This window comes from Pteropus alecto, unplaced genomic scaffold, assembly GCF_000325575.1.
Source record: "Pteropus alecto unplaced genomic scaffold, ASM32557v1 scaffold210, whole genome shotgun sequence".
NCBI lineage: Eukaryota > Metazoa > Chordata > Mammalia > Chiroptera > Pteropodidae > Pteropus > Pteropus alecto.
In genome coordinates this window covers 3,551,043-3,568,677 of record NW_006431288.1, presented here as the reverse complement: position 1 = coordinate 3,568,677, position 17,635 = coordinate 3,551,043, and the positions used below count along the sequence as shown (strand labels likewise).

General features: G+C 40.0%; 1 non-coding gene across 1 annotated transcript; it reads right to left on the bottom strand.

Moving 5' to 3' along the window:
• Positions 1-15,492: 15,492 nt before the first annotated feature.
• LOC112470932 lies at positions 15,493-15,611 on the bottom strand. The gene has a single exon (XR_003043085.1). It is a non-coding gene; the product is annotated as a 5S ribosomal RNA (ribosomal RNA).
• Between the last annotated feature and the right edge of the window lie 2,024 nt (positions 15,612-17,635).

The following is a 17,635-nucleotide window of genomic DNA, read 5'->3' as shown; positions in this document are numbered from 1 at the left end:
ATTTTCAAACTTATTTGAAGACCGTAAGATTTTGGTGCACACTGGTTCCTCACCAGCCTCTGACTCAACCCTCCCACTCCCATCTGTGAGATCGGTCAGGTTTAAAGGCTGCTTCCTGTCCTTATATGCTGGAGCCATCTGAGTGGGAGTTCACAGACCAGACTCTGTGCGAACCCTCTGATGCTCTCCAGGGAATTATCTCAGTAAACCCAGTGTAGCTGTTTCTTTTCTACAAAGTAAGGTATCCAACTTGCTTCCCCTTTCTCTGTCCACCATCTCTTCTTGTTTACCACTCTCTCATTTAAAAGTGTTCTCATGGTGCTCTGCTGTCCCTTGTAATTTATTCCCTTCTGTCTCATACAGGAGGCCTCTTTAAGGGGCCCTGGGATCTATGCCATTCTGCTGATATCACCTGAGTTGTAAGGGAAGGGAAAGTTAGAGTATCGCTTGATTCTGATCAGTTGTTTTGACTTTGCTCACAGAGCCCCTCTGGGCTTTAAGGTTAAGCATGTCTCAGAAATTCAGGACCTGCATGCCTCCTGGCCCTTTTTCTGCCTTTGGTCTATCTCATTACCCCTTGGTGCTTGGCCCTGGTAGATTGAGGGTAGGGGGAAAATGAAAGAGAAAATGATGCCAGAGAAAGCAGATATCATAATTTAAAACGAAGTATATGGAGGCAGCATAAACTAATGAGTGAAGAAGTGAACATGGGATCAAGTTTCTGGGTTGGAATTTGGAATGCCTGACCTTAAACAAGTCTCAGGCTCTTTATTTGTTAAGTTGGGTTGCCATTGCCCTGGACTTTATGGGACAAAATGTTTGAAAATGATAGTCCAGAGATAGCACTCAATAAATGGCACGCCTACCTCAGGTTAAATCATCCCGATTTTCCTGCTCCCCCTGAGGACTTTACTTTTATCTGTGCTTTGGGGAATTTAAGATAATTTATTATCTGTCTGTCTGTCTGCCTGTCTGCCTGTCTATCTCTGTCTATGTATCTATGTATCTATGTATCTATGTATGTATCTATCTATCATCTATCTAATCTACCAACATATCTATTCTTTGATGAACTTGGGGTCCTTCAAGAGCTGGAACTGTGTTAAAGATATTACATAAACTCCATTGATTATTAAATAATCATCATTGAGATGGTTCTGGAGCTACAAAGATAAATGATACATGATGTCTATACTCTAAAAACTCAAGAAAAAGAGAGAAGAAGAGATAGAGATAGAGAGAGACTGAGGAACTTCTAAATAAAAAAAATTGGCTTCTATTTTTCCTTGTTCTTATGACAGTATCTTCCATATGGTATGTGAATTCTCAGTAAATACTTATAAATTGAGTGATAAATAAGCTTAATTCCCTCATGGCAGTAAGGAATGTTGTGAATCTTAAGTGGAATTAACAATTGGTAGAAATTTTTGGTTAAACTTGGTGGTGTGAACTTGACTCCTTCCCCAAAGTCCATTAAAATTTCTGTAAAGGATTTTAAAAAATATCAATAAATACAAAGAGATTAAGAAAAGAGACAACAGCATATGAATCACGACCATAAATATTAGGCTAGAAAGCAGATGAAAAAAAGGCAAATACCTTAAAACAGACAAGCTAAAACTTAAACTTGTGTGTGTGTTTTGTGTAAGTGTGTATGTACACATGCATGTGTGTTGTCTGTGTCATGAAATAAAGAAAAAGCAAACTGAAAGTCTTGAGCCTTGGGTTTGGATGCACTATCCACCTCTGTGGCTGAAAAGAGAAGGCTGTTTCTAAAAATTAGTGTACACCACATTACCTCCCCAGCTTGTGTAGCTGTGTGGTTTGCACAGAGGAGAAAGAGGTGAGACATTGTTCTAAAATAAAACAGGACTAAGTGAAAGCCTGCATGCTAAACAGTAAGACTTCCAGCTTCCTTCTCTTATCATCCTCCCCAAACCAGGCAACCAATCATCAGAGCAGGAGATGGGATAATTCCTCTCTGAGAAAACTGACTGGCCTCGAATAAAAGATTATCAGATATTGAGCACAGCCCAATCAAAGTCAAATCCACTTAAGCTTTATGTCCATTATTGGTTGGTGAGAGATTCTGTTCCATATTATCTTCATCCCAAGACTCAGTGGAGCAGCTGTTATCAGGCACATTGGCCACCATCATGAAAATAGAAGGAAATAGAGTTGTGGATTCTGTACTGATTTCTATAGTTTCCATGAAAGTGACACATATCATTCTCACACACTTTTCATTGGCCAGAGCAAGTCATATGGTCATGTCTAACTTTAAAGTTGGTAAGGGAATGAAAATTGTTCTTGGAAGGAGAACTGGAATATTTGCGAACAATTTGGACAGCAGTCTTTTCATCTGGTCCCCCAACATTCTATGTATTTTCCTTCCCACGTGCAAAGTATACTTATCTCGAATTGAGGTAGATCACTCTGCTGTCTCATCTAGTAATATCATCAAACTCAACCTCTGGAACAGTGGTACATGCTACCAGTTTCTTCATCAAAGAATGATGCTCAAGAGTCTCTATTTCAGGTCCATAGGTGGCTCCTAGCAATCTGGTAACCTGAGAATTAAACATACACACACACATACCCAAAACAAAAAGTTGAATGACAAATAAGTTATTTGCCTCCCCTCCACTCTCTCAATATGTACTCACAGAATGGGACAGAATAACTCCAATAAAAACTCTTATTCAAGAAAGAAAGGAGGGAAGCCATGCAGCAGATAGCGATGAATCTCACTGGACAGTTATGTTTAGCGTCCCCTGGTCTAAGAGAGGAAAATATTCCTTGATTATGTCTTGATTCCTTTTCCTGCACTTGTTCTCTTGCCTGCTACTTTCTGTAGTTCCTTGCTCCGTTTTTTCAATGTTCTTTCTTTTTCATTATTCTCCTTTGCCTCATTTGAGGTGGATGTTGGAGAATATGCCTTCCTTTAGAACTAAGCAGACTTTCCATTTTACTTCTTGTCCACATATAGTGGGAGCTCAGGGGTCATTTTAAGTTTTGAAGAGTCACTGTCCAGGCTGATAGTACTTCTAACAATTATAAAGCTCTCAAAAATGTTGTTAGCTTAGTACTTATTTGATTATAGTCAACTTCGTGTGCAAATATCCACATACACACAGTCCTTTTATAGAAAACTTCTTAAATTTGCTATATTTATTTGCCCTCTTGTATTTTTTTTTTAAATCTCAATTTAGTTACAAGTACCTTGGAAAAATCTGATCAGGCTTTGGTGGGAGAGCCATCCCTATAGCTTCCTCCCTAAGTCATTTTTTCATTTGAAAAATTTTTCTGGATACCATATCTTTCCCTTCCTTCTTTGTTCTTCTTTAAAAAATAAACATCCTAGTCCATTCAGGAATTTTAGCATTCAATATAGTGGCCATGCTTTTATAGTTATTATTACTTTAATGTTAATTTATAATTATGCTTTAAAATTTTTTTCTCATAGACCTCAGTTTTTTCTATTGCGATTTAGGTTTGAGAAGCAGCTCTCTCTTTCAACTGTGAAAATTCCAAAATTATTGTTTCTGTTCCTTTGTAGTCCTACTTGGACACCCACAAGTTTTTTTTCTAAGCTCATTACTATCTTCTGTGTTTAGCTCTATACCAACTACTACCCATATCAGCAAATGCACACTCCTAACAGTCTGGTTCCTAGGGCTACAAATTCATTAGCTTGTTGTATTAGGTTCTTCAGAGAAGCCAAACCAATTGGATCCATCTACATCTATCTCTATTATCTCTACCTCTATCTGTCTCTATCTCTATCATCTCTATTTCTATCATCTCTATCTCTGTCTATCTCTATGTCTATCTCTACTTATATCTATATCTTTCTATATATATACTAGATATATCTTTAGACTTCTCTCTGTATATATGTGATATCTATATCTATATCTATACATAGAGTGTGTGTATATGTATATATATATATATATATATATATATATATACACACATATACACACAGACACACACATATATATATATACACATACAGTATGTATAGAGAGAGTCCGAAGGCCTGAGAACCAGGAGAGCCAATGAGTAAGTTCTAGTCCAAATATGAGTCTGAAGTCAAAAGACTTATGACTAAGCTCTAATACAGTCAGGCAGGGAGAAAGAATTCTTTCTTATCCAGACTTATTTTTTTTCTGTTCAGGCCCTTAACAGATTGGAAGAGGCCTACCCACACTGGGCAATGCAATCTGGTTCACTCAGTCTACAGATTCAAATATTAATCTTATCTAGAAACATCTTCATAGAAACACCTAGATAATGTTTAGCCAACGATCTTGGCACTTCATGACCTAGTCAGGTTGGCACATAAAATTAATCATCACATTATTTTTCTGTTTTCCAAAGTATCCAAATATTTTATCAAATGTTTCCCATTGTCAAATATTTCCCCATTGTCAAACATGGATCATCATTGCTCTAACTTCTGATAAGTTTGCTTGCTGCACACTGCTAGACCATTAAGCTGATGCCACATATTTAGGTATTTGATGTGGCAGCCATGCAATCTATATATCAATTTCTGTATTTTCAGGATAGTATAAGTTATACTATGGAAATAAACAATTTTAGAATCTCAGTGGCTTATATTAGCAGGGGTTTATTTCTCACTCACATTGTTTTTTGTGTATTGTTTAGGGGGTCTGCTCTGAGTCATTCTCACTTCAACACAGAAGCTGATGTAGCCACCATCTGCCTTCTATGGCAGAGGAAATGAGGACACACATCACTTCTGCTCACATGTCATTGGTCAAAGCAAGTCACATGGCCATAACTAACATCAGAAGCAACAAGTCCTACCGTGTGCCTGGAAAGAAAAGAACTAAAGTATCTGTACATAGCTCAGATGATCACCACAGAAGTCTAGCTCATGCACACAAAAATCTTTGTCTCTAATTCTCTTAAATATGAATGAAGAGCCAATAATCACCAGACACTTGACAAAAGTCTCTAACATAAAAAATCAAGACCAATGCAAAGGTTAAAAAAAAAAAATAACCAAGTGAAAAGAGACAATGCAGGAAACAGAAGAAACATTATAAGAGTTTAATTGATCTCAGAATAACAATGTTGCATTCCTGAAAACAAAACAAAACAGGATGCTATGAAAAGGAACAATAAAAAATAAGAAACTTCTCTTAATGACTGAATATATGATAAAAGGAGTTTTAATATTCAGTGGAGGGGTTTTAAGATAATGTTGATAAAGCAGAACAAAACATTCAGTAGGTCAGATATAGAAGAGAAAAAAATGTAGATTAATCTGGAAAGCCTGAATTTCAATTAATAAGAGTTACACAAAGAGAAGATATTTTTCAAAGAAACATTTCCAAGACTATCCCAGAACTGAAGGCAATTATACTTCATATTAAAAGGATTAAATAAGTGTTTAATACAATGAATGCAAAAAATCCTATCCCAAAGCCTGTCATTGTCAATGTTCAAAGTATTAGTGAAATGGACAAGTTCTTAAAAAACTTTCTGGGGAAAAGGGGAGTTGTGGTGGACAGGATAACAAACCAAATATTAGGGATCAGAATGATTCTGGTCCTATCAATAGCAACTTGGAAGCTAGAATAATATCCAAAGATGAAGACCTCAGGTCCAGGAAACTGTAGGATAGAAGTGAAAAACATGCCCAGGAAGGAATTAGACAGGAGTACAGTTGCGTGGCCTGGAAAACAAGCAGTCCCACTGGGAGCACAGAGGTGGAGGCCTCTAGGGTTCGGGTTGTAGCTTCCAGAGGGTGGGAATTAGAAAAGAGGAGCAATGGGGCAGAGACATGCTTATTTATGTCATAGGCCTCTTTGTCTTTTTAAATGATACGTGTGTATTATTTTGTTAAAATAAAACCCCAGACTTAAAAGTGCCTAAGTGTAGCAGTGCATTATAAGTTAAAAAAACCAAGATCTTGATTTCTGATTCTGATCACCATCTCATTGTGTGAACTTGATCAAGTTATGCAACCTCTTCAGTAAAATATTTCTTTCTTCATTGAAAAAATAAGGAAGGAGGCTTACATGACTTCTTTAGTTCTCTCATGTTCTAGACTTCTAAAGCAGCAGCCCTCAACTTTTTTGACACCAAGGACTGGTGCTCCTATGAGAATCTAATGGCTAATGATCTGAGGTGGAGCTGAGGCGATGATGCTAACACTGGGGAGCAGTCGCTAATACAGATGAAGCTTTGTGTACTCTGCCTGTTGCTCACCTCCTGCTGTGCGGCCCAGTTCCTAACAGGCCACAGATCCATTCCAGTTGGTGGCCCGAGGTTTGTGGACCCTTGTTCTGAAGGAAACAAGTGTCACAGTTACCTGAAACAGAATAGCCTTGGATTACTAGAGTTGCCCTCCTCTAGAAGGGTAATGTGCTCTTGTGTGTATCTGACTCAATCTCCTTTCAAAGAAAAGAGAAGCCTAAGGGCGAGTGTCTGAAATCTAGGGCCAAATACCAGCCTGAGTTGCATGGGAAGGTGGCTGGCACATATGGTTTATTTAGACACTTTTAGTTCTGTATCCTGGGGACCCCTCTGAAGCTCCCTGCTGTGTAATGGGGCTGGCTAGAAGCTGATCTGGCAGCTCGTTAACACTCAATTAAAGCTCTTCTCTACAGTATGGCATTAACTTTTTAAAAATTTATACATGCAATTGAAGGAATTAAAGTGCATCTGTGGTTTTCAAAGCAGCTCATATGAGGGAGGCTGTAAAATTGTTCTCATCTGCCCAGTATTCAGTTTTCAAATTTATATGTGCAATTGAGTTGGAAATTAAAGTGCAGTTTTAAGGTGGGTGTGAGTGTCTAACATAGCACCACATTAACCATTTTAAATTTATAAATGTAATTAAAAAGGGATTACTCTGGAATTAAAGAATATAGGAAAAAAAAGATACATGCTCTTTCTTGGGGATGTGCTGCTTTTTCTTTTTAGAACCTGAATTTTTGATGACTATGTCGTCACCAAAGTCTTAATTCCTATAAAATAGTGAGCTAAGATTTTCCATGTGAGAATGTAAAGTTATCCTCATCACATCTGACACCACCCTTCCTTGTCTCTCTTTGTCATGTTGAAAACCAGGGGGATACTTCTTGTAAGATTTGGGATGGTGTATGCATTGTACAGTTGTCATTTTAAGACTCCTTAGTCGTAGAATGTTAATTCATCTTAGTCATGTTATGTTGGAGATCCAGAGATTATAATTTCCAGTTTCTGGAGTTACGCATGAGCTGGTTTTCTGGACTTACAGGAACAAGTACATGTATACCTCAATGTGCCGGTGCCAAGCCTGAAGCCTCTTGACTTCATCCCTAGGTTGAGCATGTTGTTTTTTCAGATGGGGCAGCCCACATACAGAAGGCACTTTCTGGCTCGTCGAGAGTATACAAAGATTGAGGCAGATGCTGTGAGAAACATGGGCAGTATCCAATCTTTCCATGGATCCAAACAGCATATTCTAGAAAATTAGATAATTATTGTGATTTTCATCTTTGCTGACACCTATGACATCATCAAAAAATTCCTTAAGTATTTTTCCCCTTCTGATTTACACTGGTTCCTTTAAGACCACTGGCTCTTCTAATTGTACAGTTAGGATATTTCTGAATTATCTGGAGAATGTCCGTGGCTTTGGGAAATTCCTAGGTGAAGATGCAGCTTGCTTGGTCCCTGAGATTATGAGACACAGGATGCACATCTGCATGTGCTCGGCTCCAATGATCCACCTTCCCTCTCTATCACACCTCCTTCAAGGAAAGGGATTGTACTGTGTTCTCCCATTGCACCTCCCCCTTCCCTCATTGCCACTCAACTGGCCCCACTCTCCCACCCAGAGCAGTACTTAGTGCAGGGTGAGGATAATGAATGGCTTTGGTAGGCAACTCCCCACAGAGTCCTGCATCCCTCAGGTATTCTTGGCTTTCTTAGGCCAGGTACACACTGTCCTGCCTTACCTACTTTGCTGAACTGAGCAAGGGGAGGGAGGATGGGCTCCACCTCATTGTGTCTGTAATCTAAGCGCCTTTATCATTCATCTTTGTCATTTTCAGAAGTCTTTGAATCAAGACCCCTTTCTTCTTTTCTCCCCCTAGTACATTTGCATGCTCATTGAGGCGAAAAATTACATGATTTCAAGATTACACTGTGTCCTGTTTCAGACCCTGGGCCTACTTAGCAGGGCCATCACTTCTCAATTAGGCTGGGACTCACAGTCCTTATTTAATACTCCTGCTGCTCCAACGTGAGGACTTGCTGCTGCTCCACAGCCCCCAAGTATCTCTCTGTCCTATCTAGAGTTGTCTATGTGCCTTATATGCCTCACTGAGGGCAGGTCCATGGAAAACCAATGACCAATTCATTAAAAAAAAATTCTGTTTGAAAAGTGCAGAAGAAAAGGTTAAGCCTTAATCTTTGGTAATAAAGTGAATGTTGCTATTAAAAAAAAGAGAAAACAAACAAGAGGAAGTCATTGACTGCTTCACTCTATGTATGCTGCATGTCACTAGATTTGTAGGAACCTTCAAAAATACATAAAAGAAAATGGGTTTGGAATGAGGAATTTAGGGTGAAGAGATAAGATAAATGAGAAAATAACAAAGTCTCTACCCTTTTTTTTTGAAAAAGAAAAAATAGTGTGCTTGTAATTGCTGGCTAAGAGAAATACGAACTGTGATATCCAACAACACATAGGGCAGGGCAGCCTGGCCGTTATCTTGTAGTGCACAGCAGGCCCCCTGCAAATGTGGAGCAGGCTGTCATTGTTTGAATGCATAATGTTTGCTTCAGCTACTAGAAAATCTGGAGTCAAGTTTGCAGCTGACCTCTAGTACTAGGGTGGGTCCATTTTATATGCAATTTCTATGAATTAATCTTCACTGGATTTCATTATTTTTTCATCTATGTTTTCTCTTCACCCTCAATTCCTCAATTATTTGAAAGTTCCTGCAAATCCGTAGTGACGAGGCACAAAATAAATTAGTCAATAAGTTAGAAATTATTATGGGGTTTACTCAGAGGATGAGAGAAGCCACTTATTATAAATATTACTAAATTAACTGAACTGAAGGGAAAGCCAGAACAAATTGTCTGACTTAGTGGAATTCATTTGTGAATAACTTTACCAATTTTCAATTCATTTAGTGAGAATTGACTGCACACCTATTTAAGTGTATGACCTTGGTTCGGGGAGAGTCTTCTGGAGATACTGAGAATAACAATCTACACAGAATTCTTGTCCCTTCTGGACCTTAATTTTCAGGTGGAGAAGGTGTGGGAAATGAGCTTTCTGGATGTCGGGAAGTTGAGATAAAAGTATGTGGACCCTGAGTCTACTCTCTCTCCCCCAATGGGTAAGTGGTCCTTATGCCCAAATGAGCCCATATAAAGGATCAGGAGAACTTGATTTTGTAAACTGTTCCATGAACTGCACATGCCTCTCAAGTGGCAAGAAACCCCGAATTCTGCCTCTGGGTGGCCATTTCTGTTCTGAGAAGATGAAATTTGAAACTTAACGTGAATATCGTGCATGTGTGTTCTCTCCTTGACAATCCAAGGGCTAACACTTTACAGAAACACTTTACAGGGAAGCAGACAATAAACATGTAAGTAAATAAGGTAATTTGGAGTGATATGTGAAGTAAAGGAAAATGAAGCAGGGTAGTATGACAGAGGGCAATAGGATGGTCAAAAATAGTTCTTATCAGAGAGTGTTCTAGGCAGAAAAAACAGCCAGTGCCGAGGCCATCCTACAAACCATCCTACAGCACTTAAGGAACTGAGAGAGGGACAGAACTGGATGGAGCAGATGGCATGGAGAAGCAAGGGGGTCAGTGATATTGGTGAGGTTCCCAGGGGCCAGGTCATGAAGAGCCTTTTAGACTTTCCATTTAGCTGCTCAAGTGCAATGGCAAGCCACTGGAGGCTTTTACTAGGAGAATGATGTGATCTGATTTATGTTTTAAAGTTCTCTGACTCCTTTTCTGAGAACGAGTTAGCAGGGGAGGGTAAGAGTAGAGCAGAGAGACCAGTTCAGGGCAATCTCTGTAGTCCAGTGGAGAGATCAAAGTGGTGTGGTGGTGGTGAAAGTTTCTGTTCAAGTTCTGGCCAGTTGGAATATCTCCCTATTATCACCACTATTGGTTACCTGCACTTGATCTTTATGACTTCTTTTATATGGTGGCCCTTAGGGCCAACTGTATACACTTTAACAGGTAGCTCGATGGATTCTGTACTTTTTTCACAAGCCGTATCATCTTAATTAGATTATTAATGTGTCTAGGGTAGATGATTATGCTCATAGCTAGAAATCCTTGCTTAAGTTATAGGTCCAAGAGAAAGTTGTGGTTGGTGTGGGAGAGTGTGTGTGTGTGTGTGTGTGTGTGTGTGTGTGTATCAGTGTACCAAATCTACCTCAAACTGGCTTTCAAGGACTCAGTTTCCTTTATTTCTGTGATCGGGATGTTAAACAATGGTAATGAGCATCATGGAAACACTTTGACATTCTGGGAAAGTCTTTATACTCACTGGGTTTCAATTTCCATGTCTGTAAAATAACCATATTATACCTGAAATGCTATTTCCAGCTCAAATATGAACAAAGATTTCTGCTTTTGCACTTGGACATGCACAGTGGCTAACAATTCCCTTTGACTCAAAGAATTAGGACAAAACTGGTGATTATGCGAGTGCCTGGTACTTTATAGTTAAATCAGCTTGATTCTCCTGTGGTAGTACAAATTTTTCCCATATCTAATTTTTAACATTTATTTGCCAAGAATTCCTGTCTCCATCATTTTTTTTTCTCCCCAGATCAACAGAAAGGTAGGCTTTAGCCTAGATGAAATAATCAGTAATAGCAAATGAGGTTTTATACTGTGATATTGTAAGAAATATTTGACTGCTGAGTGGAAGCCAAATCTGATAAGCCAGAGTCCAAATCAGTGAGAGACTCATTGCTGTTCTCTCTAGGCTGAAACAACTTGAGGGCAATGTCCTTGTTTCTGTATCTGGTACCATGTTTAACTTACCTGCAAGCACGTAACACCTGTTTATTGTTATCACGAAGATGGACAAATAATGGAATCCTTCCTGCTACCCAGCACATGGCAAGGTAACTGCTGCTTGGGCTGCTATCCATTCCAACCATACTTGTGCAGCCAAGACAAGACCTCTGCCTTATCTTGAAGCTTTACAGCTATAGGAAGCTGCAGTCCAATGTAATTTGCTGGTGCTTTTTAACTCAGCAGCAGTTTTTCAGCAAACACATCAAACTCTTAATGGGTCTTTTGAAAGTAAATCTCCTGTTTGAAGTGAAAAGGGGAAAAAAAAACCAGTTATTCCATTTTACTTTTTAAAAAGAAATTTCTTTTAATTTGGGGGAGGGGTGAGTTGAGAACAATGGGGGCGAGCAAAATGATTTCTTAAAGCAAATAGAAGTCCCACTGGAGAATCAGCCTCATGCAGACACTGGTGTGCCCGAAAGCCATGCAGATAAAATATTAAGTGCCGGAGTAGCAGCAGTGTGGTTGCCGCAGACATAATCAGATGAGTACTTAAAGGTCTGACATTCTTTAGGGAAACAAATGATTGATCACCCTGCAAAAATAAATAACCTGGCTCTCTAGATCTATGTAGCAACTTTAAATATTTAATAAATCTGTATGTATACGAAGGATTTGTTCTCACCCTGCTTCTGGTCGCCTGTGATTTTTGGATGAATTTATCAAACGTGCCTTTTTAGGGACTTCTGATCTAGGCCATGGTTGCAGGAAGCACAATTTAGAATTCTTGTCCTATTCCTTTCTTGGTGCAGTGCTCATTGAGGCTGTGATAATATGCAGCCGTTGGGGAGGCTGTGCTTGTGGAGGACAGTGCTGGAGTGGGGGCTTTCTGGAGCACTGGCGTACTGCAAATGCAGCAGTCACAACGTGCATCTGCAGCTGGGAAGCAGCACATCAAACCCAAAACATGACATAGCTCAGACAAGTAGCTGTTTCTTGCTGACGGCTGTTAGTGGCTGTGAGGATTTTCAGCTTGGAAGGCCTGGGACAGAGAGGATGGTAGGGCAGTGCTCCTGAAGCGGCCTTTATGGTTCCCATCATGCCCCATGGGAAGTGGTGGCCTCATTAGAAGGTGCTACTCAAACTTTAGTGCTAGAGGGCACAGGTGTCAGAAAGGAGTGACATGGCTCTGCATTGTGTACGAGGACGAGCAATTGCCTTGTTGCTCAAAGAGTACTAGACATGGGTGGGGTAGGTGGCCAGATTTGCACAGGCCTTAGTTGTTATAGTGAGTTTGCAGGAAGAAGGAACACGGTGAAAGCTGCAATGAAGATGGAGCTCTAGGACTGTCTTTGCCAGAGGCCTGCTTCTAGTCACCTGGCAGCTGTGGGTGAGTAATAACTGTCAGGTAATAACATTGACTGGAAGACTGACAGAGGATCACATGTTGTCAGATAGACGTGACCTATTTACTTAGGGAATGTCAGATTTTTTAGTCTTATTTGGAGACAATGCTTAATTTAATTCAGAGTTACTAAAGGCCACACTGATAGAGATTGCTGGGAAGGTGTTAGTTTGAATTCACTGAAGAGACAATATGGAAGGTCCCTGAAACTTTTTATGCTCCGTTATCTAAGTAATTAGACAGTGGTGCTTGATAATGAATAATTTCTTTTATTGAAGTCAATGCATATTTATTAAGTGTTTATTATGTCAGGCATTATGTTAAGGACATGGAGATAAGTTCTGAAAGATATAGTCTTGGCCCCCAAAAGCAGAACGGTGATCTCATGGACAGGATGACACCTGTGGATCTTACTGGATAGTTTGTACAAGTACATTTTTTGATGAAGAGTAAAAAGTAGAACATTTATTCAGGAAGAATCTCTGTAGTCATTCCCAGAACTTCAAAGAAAGTGGGAAAAATAGGTAAAGACTTGTTACGATGAATTTAAAAACCAGTGATTGAACTCAGGAACTAGCAGAAGCAGCAGATTTTGGTGGAGCCACACTACTGCTTTTGTTTGTGTGCATCTGGTACCAGGCTCAGCAAGTTCAAACTAGTGTGTGCTAAAGGGAGCAGATGGTGAGGTGGGTCCTTCTAAGGTCTTGCTCAACCCAGACAATGCAACAGATGGCCCCTAACAGCCAAATGAGGCCAAGTTGGGGCACACAATGGGCCTACCCGACTCATCTGTATCCTGGGTTTCCCAGGGTTCCAGGGGGAGGGGAATGCAAACTGTGGGGGATGTGGTTTTCTGGGACTGATCTTCACATTGGATAAAAGGTAGGCTGGAGTGAGGGTCAGAAAGAAAGGGGAGGCTGTGGGGAGCCTCCGATGGCTTGCTTTCTTGGAGTGACAGCTGGCAGGCAGCTGTGGAGAGATATTGTGTATGTGTTAACAGCCACAGTGACTGGGTGTTTATTGAATTGCTGTGGATTTTCTAAAAGCAAAGCAAGTATACTAAATTGCTGCAAATTACCAAGGGCTTTCCTAATGTTCGATAAAAATACTGTGAACATTTAAGGACACAGGCTCAGTAAATGGTCTGAATGTGGTTATAAGGAAGCTCTTGCTTTGAGAACAAATAATGCCAGCTCTTCAGTACAATGAAATGGAGTTAGTAGAACGATGATCGCACCAGAAGATGAACATTACAAATTCAAGTTGGCATCCTTTTCCTTTTTCAACCTTTTCCCACTTCAAGCCATGTTTCCCCGGCTGATTTCTGCCCACCTTGACCTTGGAAAGGTGATTACTTTGGGGCCCTGCCTCATGAGATGCAGTGTACCTCAAATTTGCTTACAGTGGCTTATCTTCCAGCTTGGAGATGAAAAGACATGAAGAAGGATGGGCTAATTTTTTAATTGTCTGTTACTGCCAAGGGACAGAAATATTTTGAAGAAGGCAAGACCAGGAGTTTAGACTAAGACACATTTCCTGTTTGGCAGTCAAGTCCCTCCACATCCTTTACCTGGTTTCTTCGTGTTGAACATAATTTCTTTCTGTTCTTGGGACTTTGAAGTTTTCCTCATTTTCCTCCCTGACTTAGGTCATGTTCATTGGACAGCAATAAACCATTATTTTTTTGTCCTAAGAAAAAAAGTATCACTAGATTCAGAGATTTGTGGCTTCTAGACTTGTACTGAGAAGTACAGGAGAGTTGGGTCTCTGTGAATTAAATCATACCCCTATTTAAAAATCAAAAGAATAACTGTTTAGAGGCCAAATGCACTTTGGGTTAAATCAGTTCAAAGCATCAGAAAAATTTCTATAAATACTTGAAGAGCACAGCAGGTGGTTAGGTTTGTATTTCTTAACCTATGTCATTTGATGTTTTGCTTCCACAGGGAGGGTATGAGAAATTTCCTTGCCTTCCAGCAGTTAAATTTCATTCAAGAGTCCTACACTAGACTTGGTGGTATACAACAAAATTTCAAGGCATGGATTTTTGCCTCCTGTCTGATAATAGTTGTTATGGCTAACCTCCAAGTCTCAGTTTGGAATTTTTTTGGTCGAGAGATGATGTCATGGAAAAGCAAAATGACAAACAGTTTCCAAAAGCGGTGAAGAGTGAAGGTATACTTTAGTGGTATTCCTAGGCAAGGGAGCCAGGGAGAGGTATTGAGGTTTCAATATAGCCTAGGGCAGCAGTCCCCAACCTTTTTGGCACCAGGGACTGGTGTTCCTGTGAGAATTTAATGCCTGATGATCTGAGGTGGAGCTGAGGCGGTGATGCTGGCGTTGGGGAGCAGCTGCAAATACAGATAAAGCTTTGCTTGCTTGCCCACTACTCACCTCCTACTGTGTGGCCCAGTTCCTAACAGGCCACAGACTGGCACTGGTCCGTGGCCCAGGAGTTGGGAACCCTTGGCCTAGGAGATTAGGTGCGAAGGTCCAGTACTCTGAGTTAGAATAGACACTTCCTGAATTCAGATAATAAGTGGGCAAGAAGCAACAGAGAACACAGCTAAGCCAGAAAGGTGTAAGATTAGCAAAGGTCCAGGGCACAATCTGAAAAAAAAAGGGGAATCCAGAGCCACATATTGCTTAGCCACAGTACACCAGCACAGCCACAACTGGACCAGCATTAAGGGTGAAACAAACAGGAGAAGACAACCAGCAATGGAATAGGAACAACAGATGTTTTCCCTCAAGAACAATTATTGAGCAGTAATCACAGGAAGAGGCAGATTCCTGTTGCGAGCAGATGGACTTTATTAGCAGCTTTACAAATTGATACTCCAAAGCCCATCTGATAATCTTTGAGTCTTTAGCCAGGATTTACTCTCTACTGATGGGACGAAGTCCTGATTGACCATCCTGGCTAAGCACAGTCTCCATTTCCCCAAGTGCCACTTTTCTTATCTATAGAGAGTTGGATTTCCTAATCTCTCAGGTTTCTTCTATCCAGTATATTTTTTATTTTATTTTTTATTTTATTTATTTATTTATTTTTAATGCCTACAGCACCTGGTATTCTGAGGTGGTTTCCCATCCAAGTACTAACCAGGCCCGACCCTGCTTAGCTTCCGAGATCAGACAAGATCGGGCACATTCAGGGTGGCATGGCTGTAGACTCTAAATTATCAGTTTCGATTTGTCATGCTCCATGTCAAATCGTTTGGGGGAAAAAAAGCCAAGAGAAGATGATTGCCCAATGATTCATTCATTGATTTAATAAACGTCTCTGAGCACTTATGCAATAGCCAAATTTATGAGATTTTAAGCTCTGTGAGGGCAAGTACTATGTTTTTTATGTTGATGCTGTTTCTATCCCCAGTGCTTGGAAAATTATAAATGCTTAAATGTTTGCCAAATGAATGAGAAAGGTAACTATATTACGTGTTTTAGAAGAACAGCAGGACGGGGAATGGTTCTGCTCACTCCAGTCCATTTTCCTAATTTCTTGGCAGTTGTACATATTTCAGTGATAAATAAATATTTGTTAAAGGAAGAAAGGAATTTCTGTGCAGCTGCAGTTGTTTGTGTCTATGCATTTTGGCCATATGCTGTGTACCATCTCCTTAGGTAGTGTGGTGTAGGTAGGTGGGCATGATAGGTCTGGAGGCAGGGGACCCGGATTCTTTTCCTTACTCAGTTTCTAAAGCGCTGTGCCAACTTGGACAAATCATGCTGCCTTTCTGGACCTCTCTTTTCTCATTTGCAAAGTGAGTAGTCTCTTTTGGCTCCTTCTAGCTTTAAAGTACATGATTAGAGCATGAAGAATAATAGATGAAAGCAGAGAAAATACCCCTAAAAGTGATAATCATTATTATTAGAAGATGGGGGCTTGTCTTCTTCATCACAGTCTTAAGGAACAAGTTGTATCTTATTTGAGTATTTAGTAAATTCTTTTGAATTACAATAATAAAAGAATTGGAAAGTGTTTACTTAACAGAGACATTTGTAGGGATCATTATGTGAGAGTCACTGTTATATAGGCTTTATAATTATTAATAACTTTTCTCTTCATAACAACTAAATGAGGTAGGTACCAGCACTGTTTCCACTTTACATAGCAGAAAACTGGGAGGGGTAAAATCAGAGGGGTAAAATCAGTAATCTGTGGGTACCCAGCAAGTAAGGGGCAGAATTAGCATTTGCAGCCAGGTGTTTAGGCACTAAAGCCTGTTATGTTAACCACCCTTCTATGCTGTGGTTTGCTTGGCAACCACATTGTATTCCATGATGGCTAAAATAGAATATGAATCTTGGTGCCTACCATGACATTCTCACAGTCTAATTGGGTACATGAAATATTTAGAGAATGAGAGAGTGGGCAATAAAGCCGCAATGGGAAGTATAGATCACTAGAGAACAGAAAAGCGTATAATAGGTACCTTACTTTTATATAACACTTCATGCCTTTCTGAGTGTTTTTACATCCATCATCACATTTATTGCCCATAACAGCTATTATTATTTATTGAGGGCCTACTATATGCCAGGCATTGGGCTAAGTGTTTTGCCTATATTATCTCAACCAAGCCTTACAGAAAAACTATTATACAGGCACCATTTCTGTTTTAGTTTCAAAAACCCAATTCAACTGGTTCATGTAAACAAAAAGTGGAAGAACTAGGATAGGCTTCAAGCACAGCTGGTTCCAGGGACTCGAAGTCACTGGGACTTGGTCTGTCTCTTTCTCTTCCCTCCTTTACCCCTCTCTCTTCCTTTCGTGGCTCTGCTTCACTCTCAGATGAGCTCTTTCCTCAGGGTAGCCCCGACAGCCCAGGGCTACTGTCATCCTTACCGCAAATGGCTCTTGCAGAAAGAGGGTATGCCTTTCTCAGCATTTCCAGCAAACATCCTGGAATTGAACTCCATGTGTGTGGCGTAACACTGAACTGGTCACTGTGGCTGGAGGGATAAAATATGTTCATTGATTAGACCTGGGTCACAAGATAAGCTCTACCCCTCCACAAAGGAATTAACCTATCAGACTCCCAAAGGAAGTGAAGGTGATGTTTCTAGAATAAGGGGGATGGATGCTGGGTAGTCACAAAAGTACAAAAAACAAAAAAAGTATACAATGGTTATTTCCATGCAATGGATAGGGAAACAAGCTCTGAGATGTAGAGTGCTTTGACCAGGGCCACCC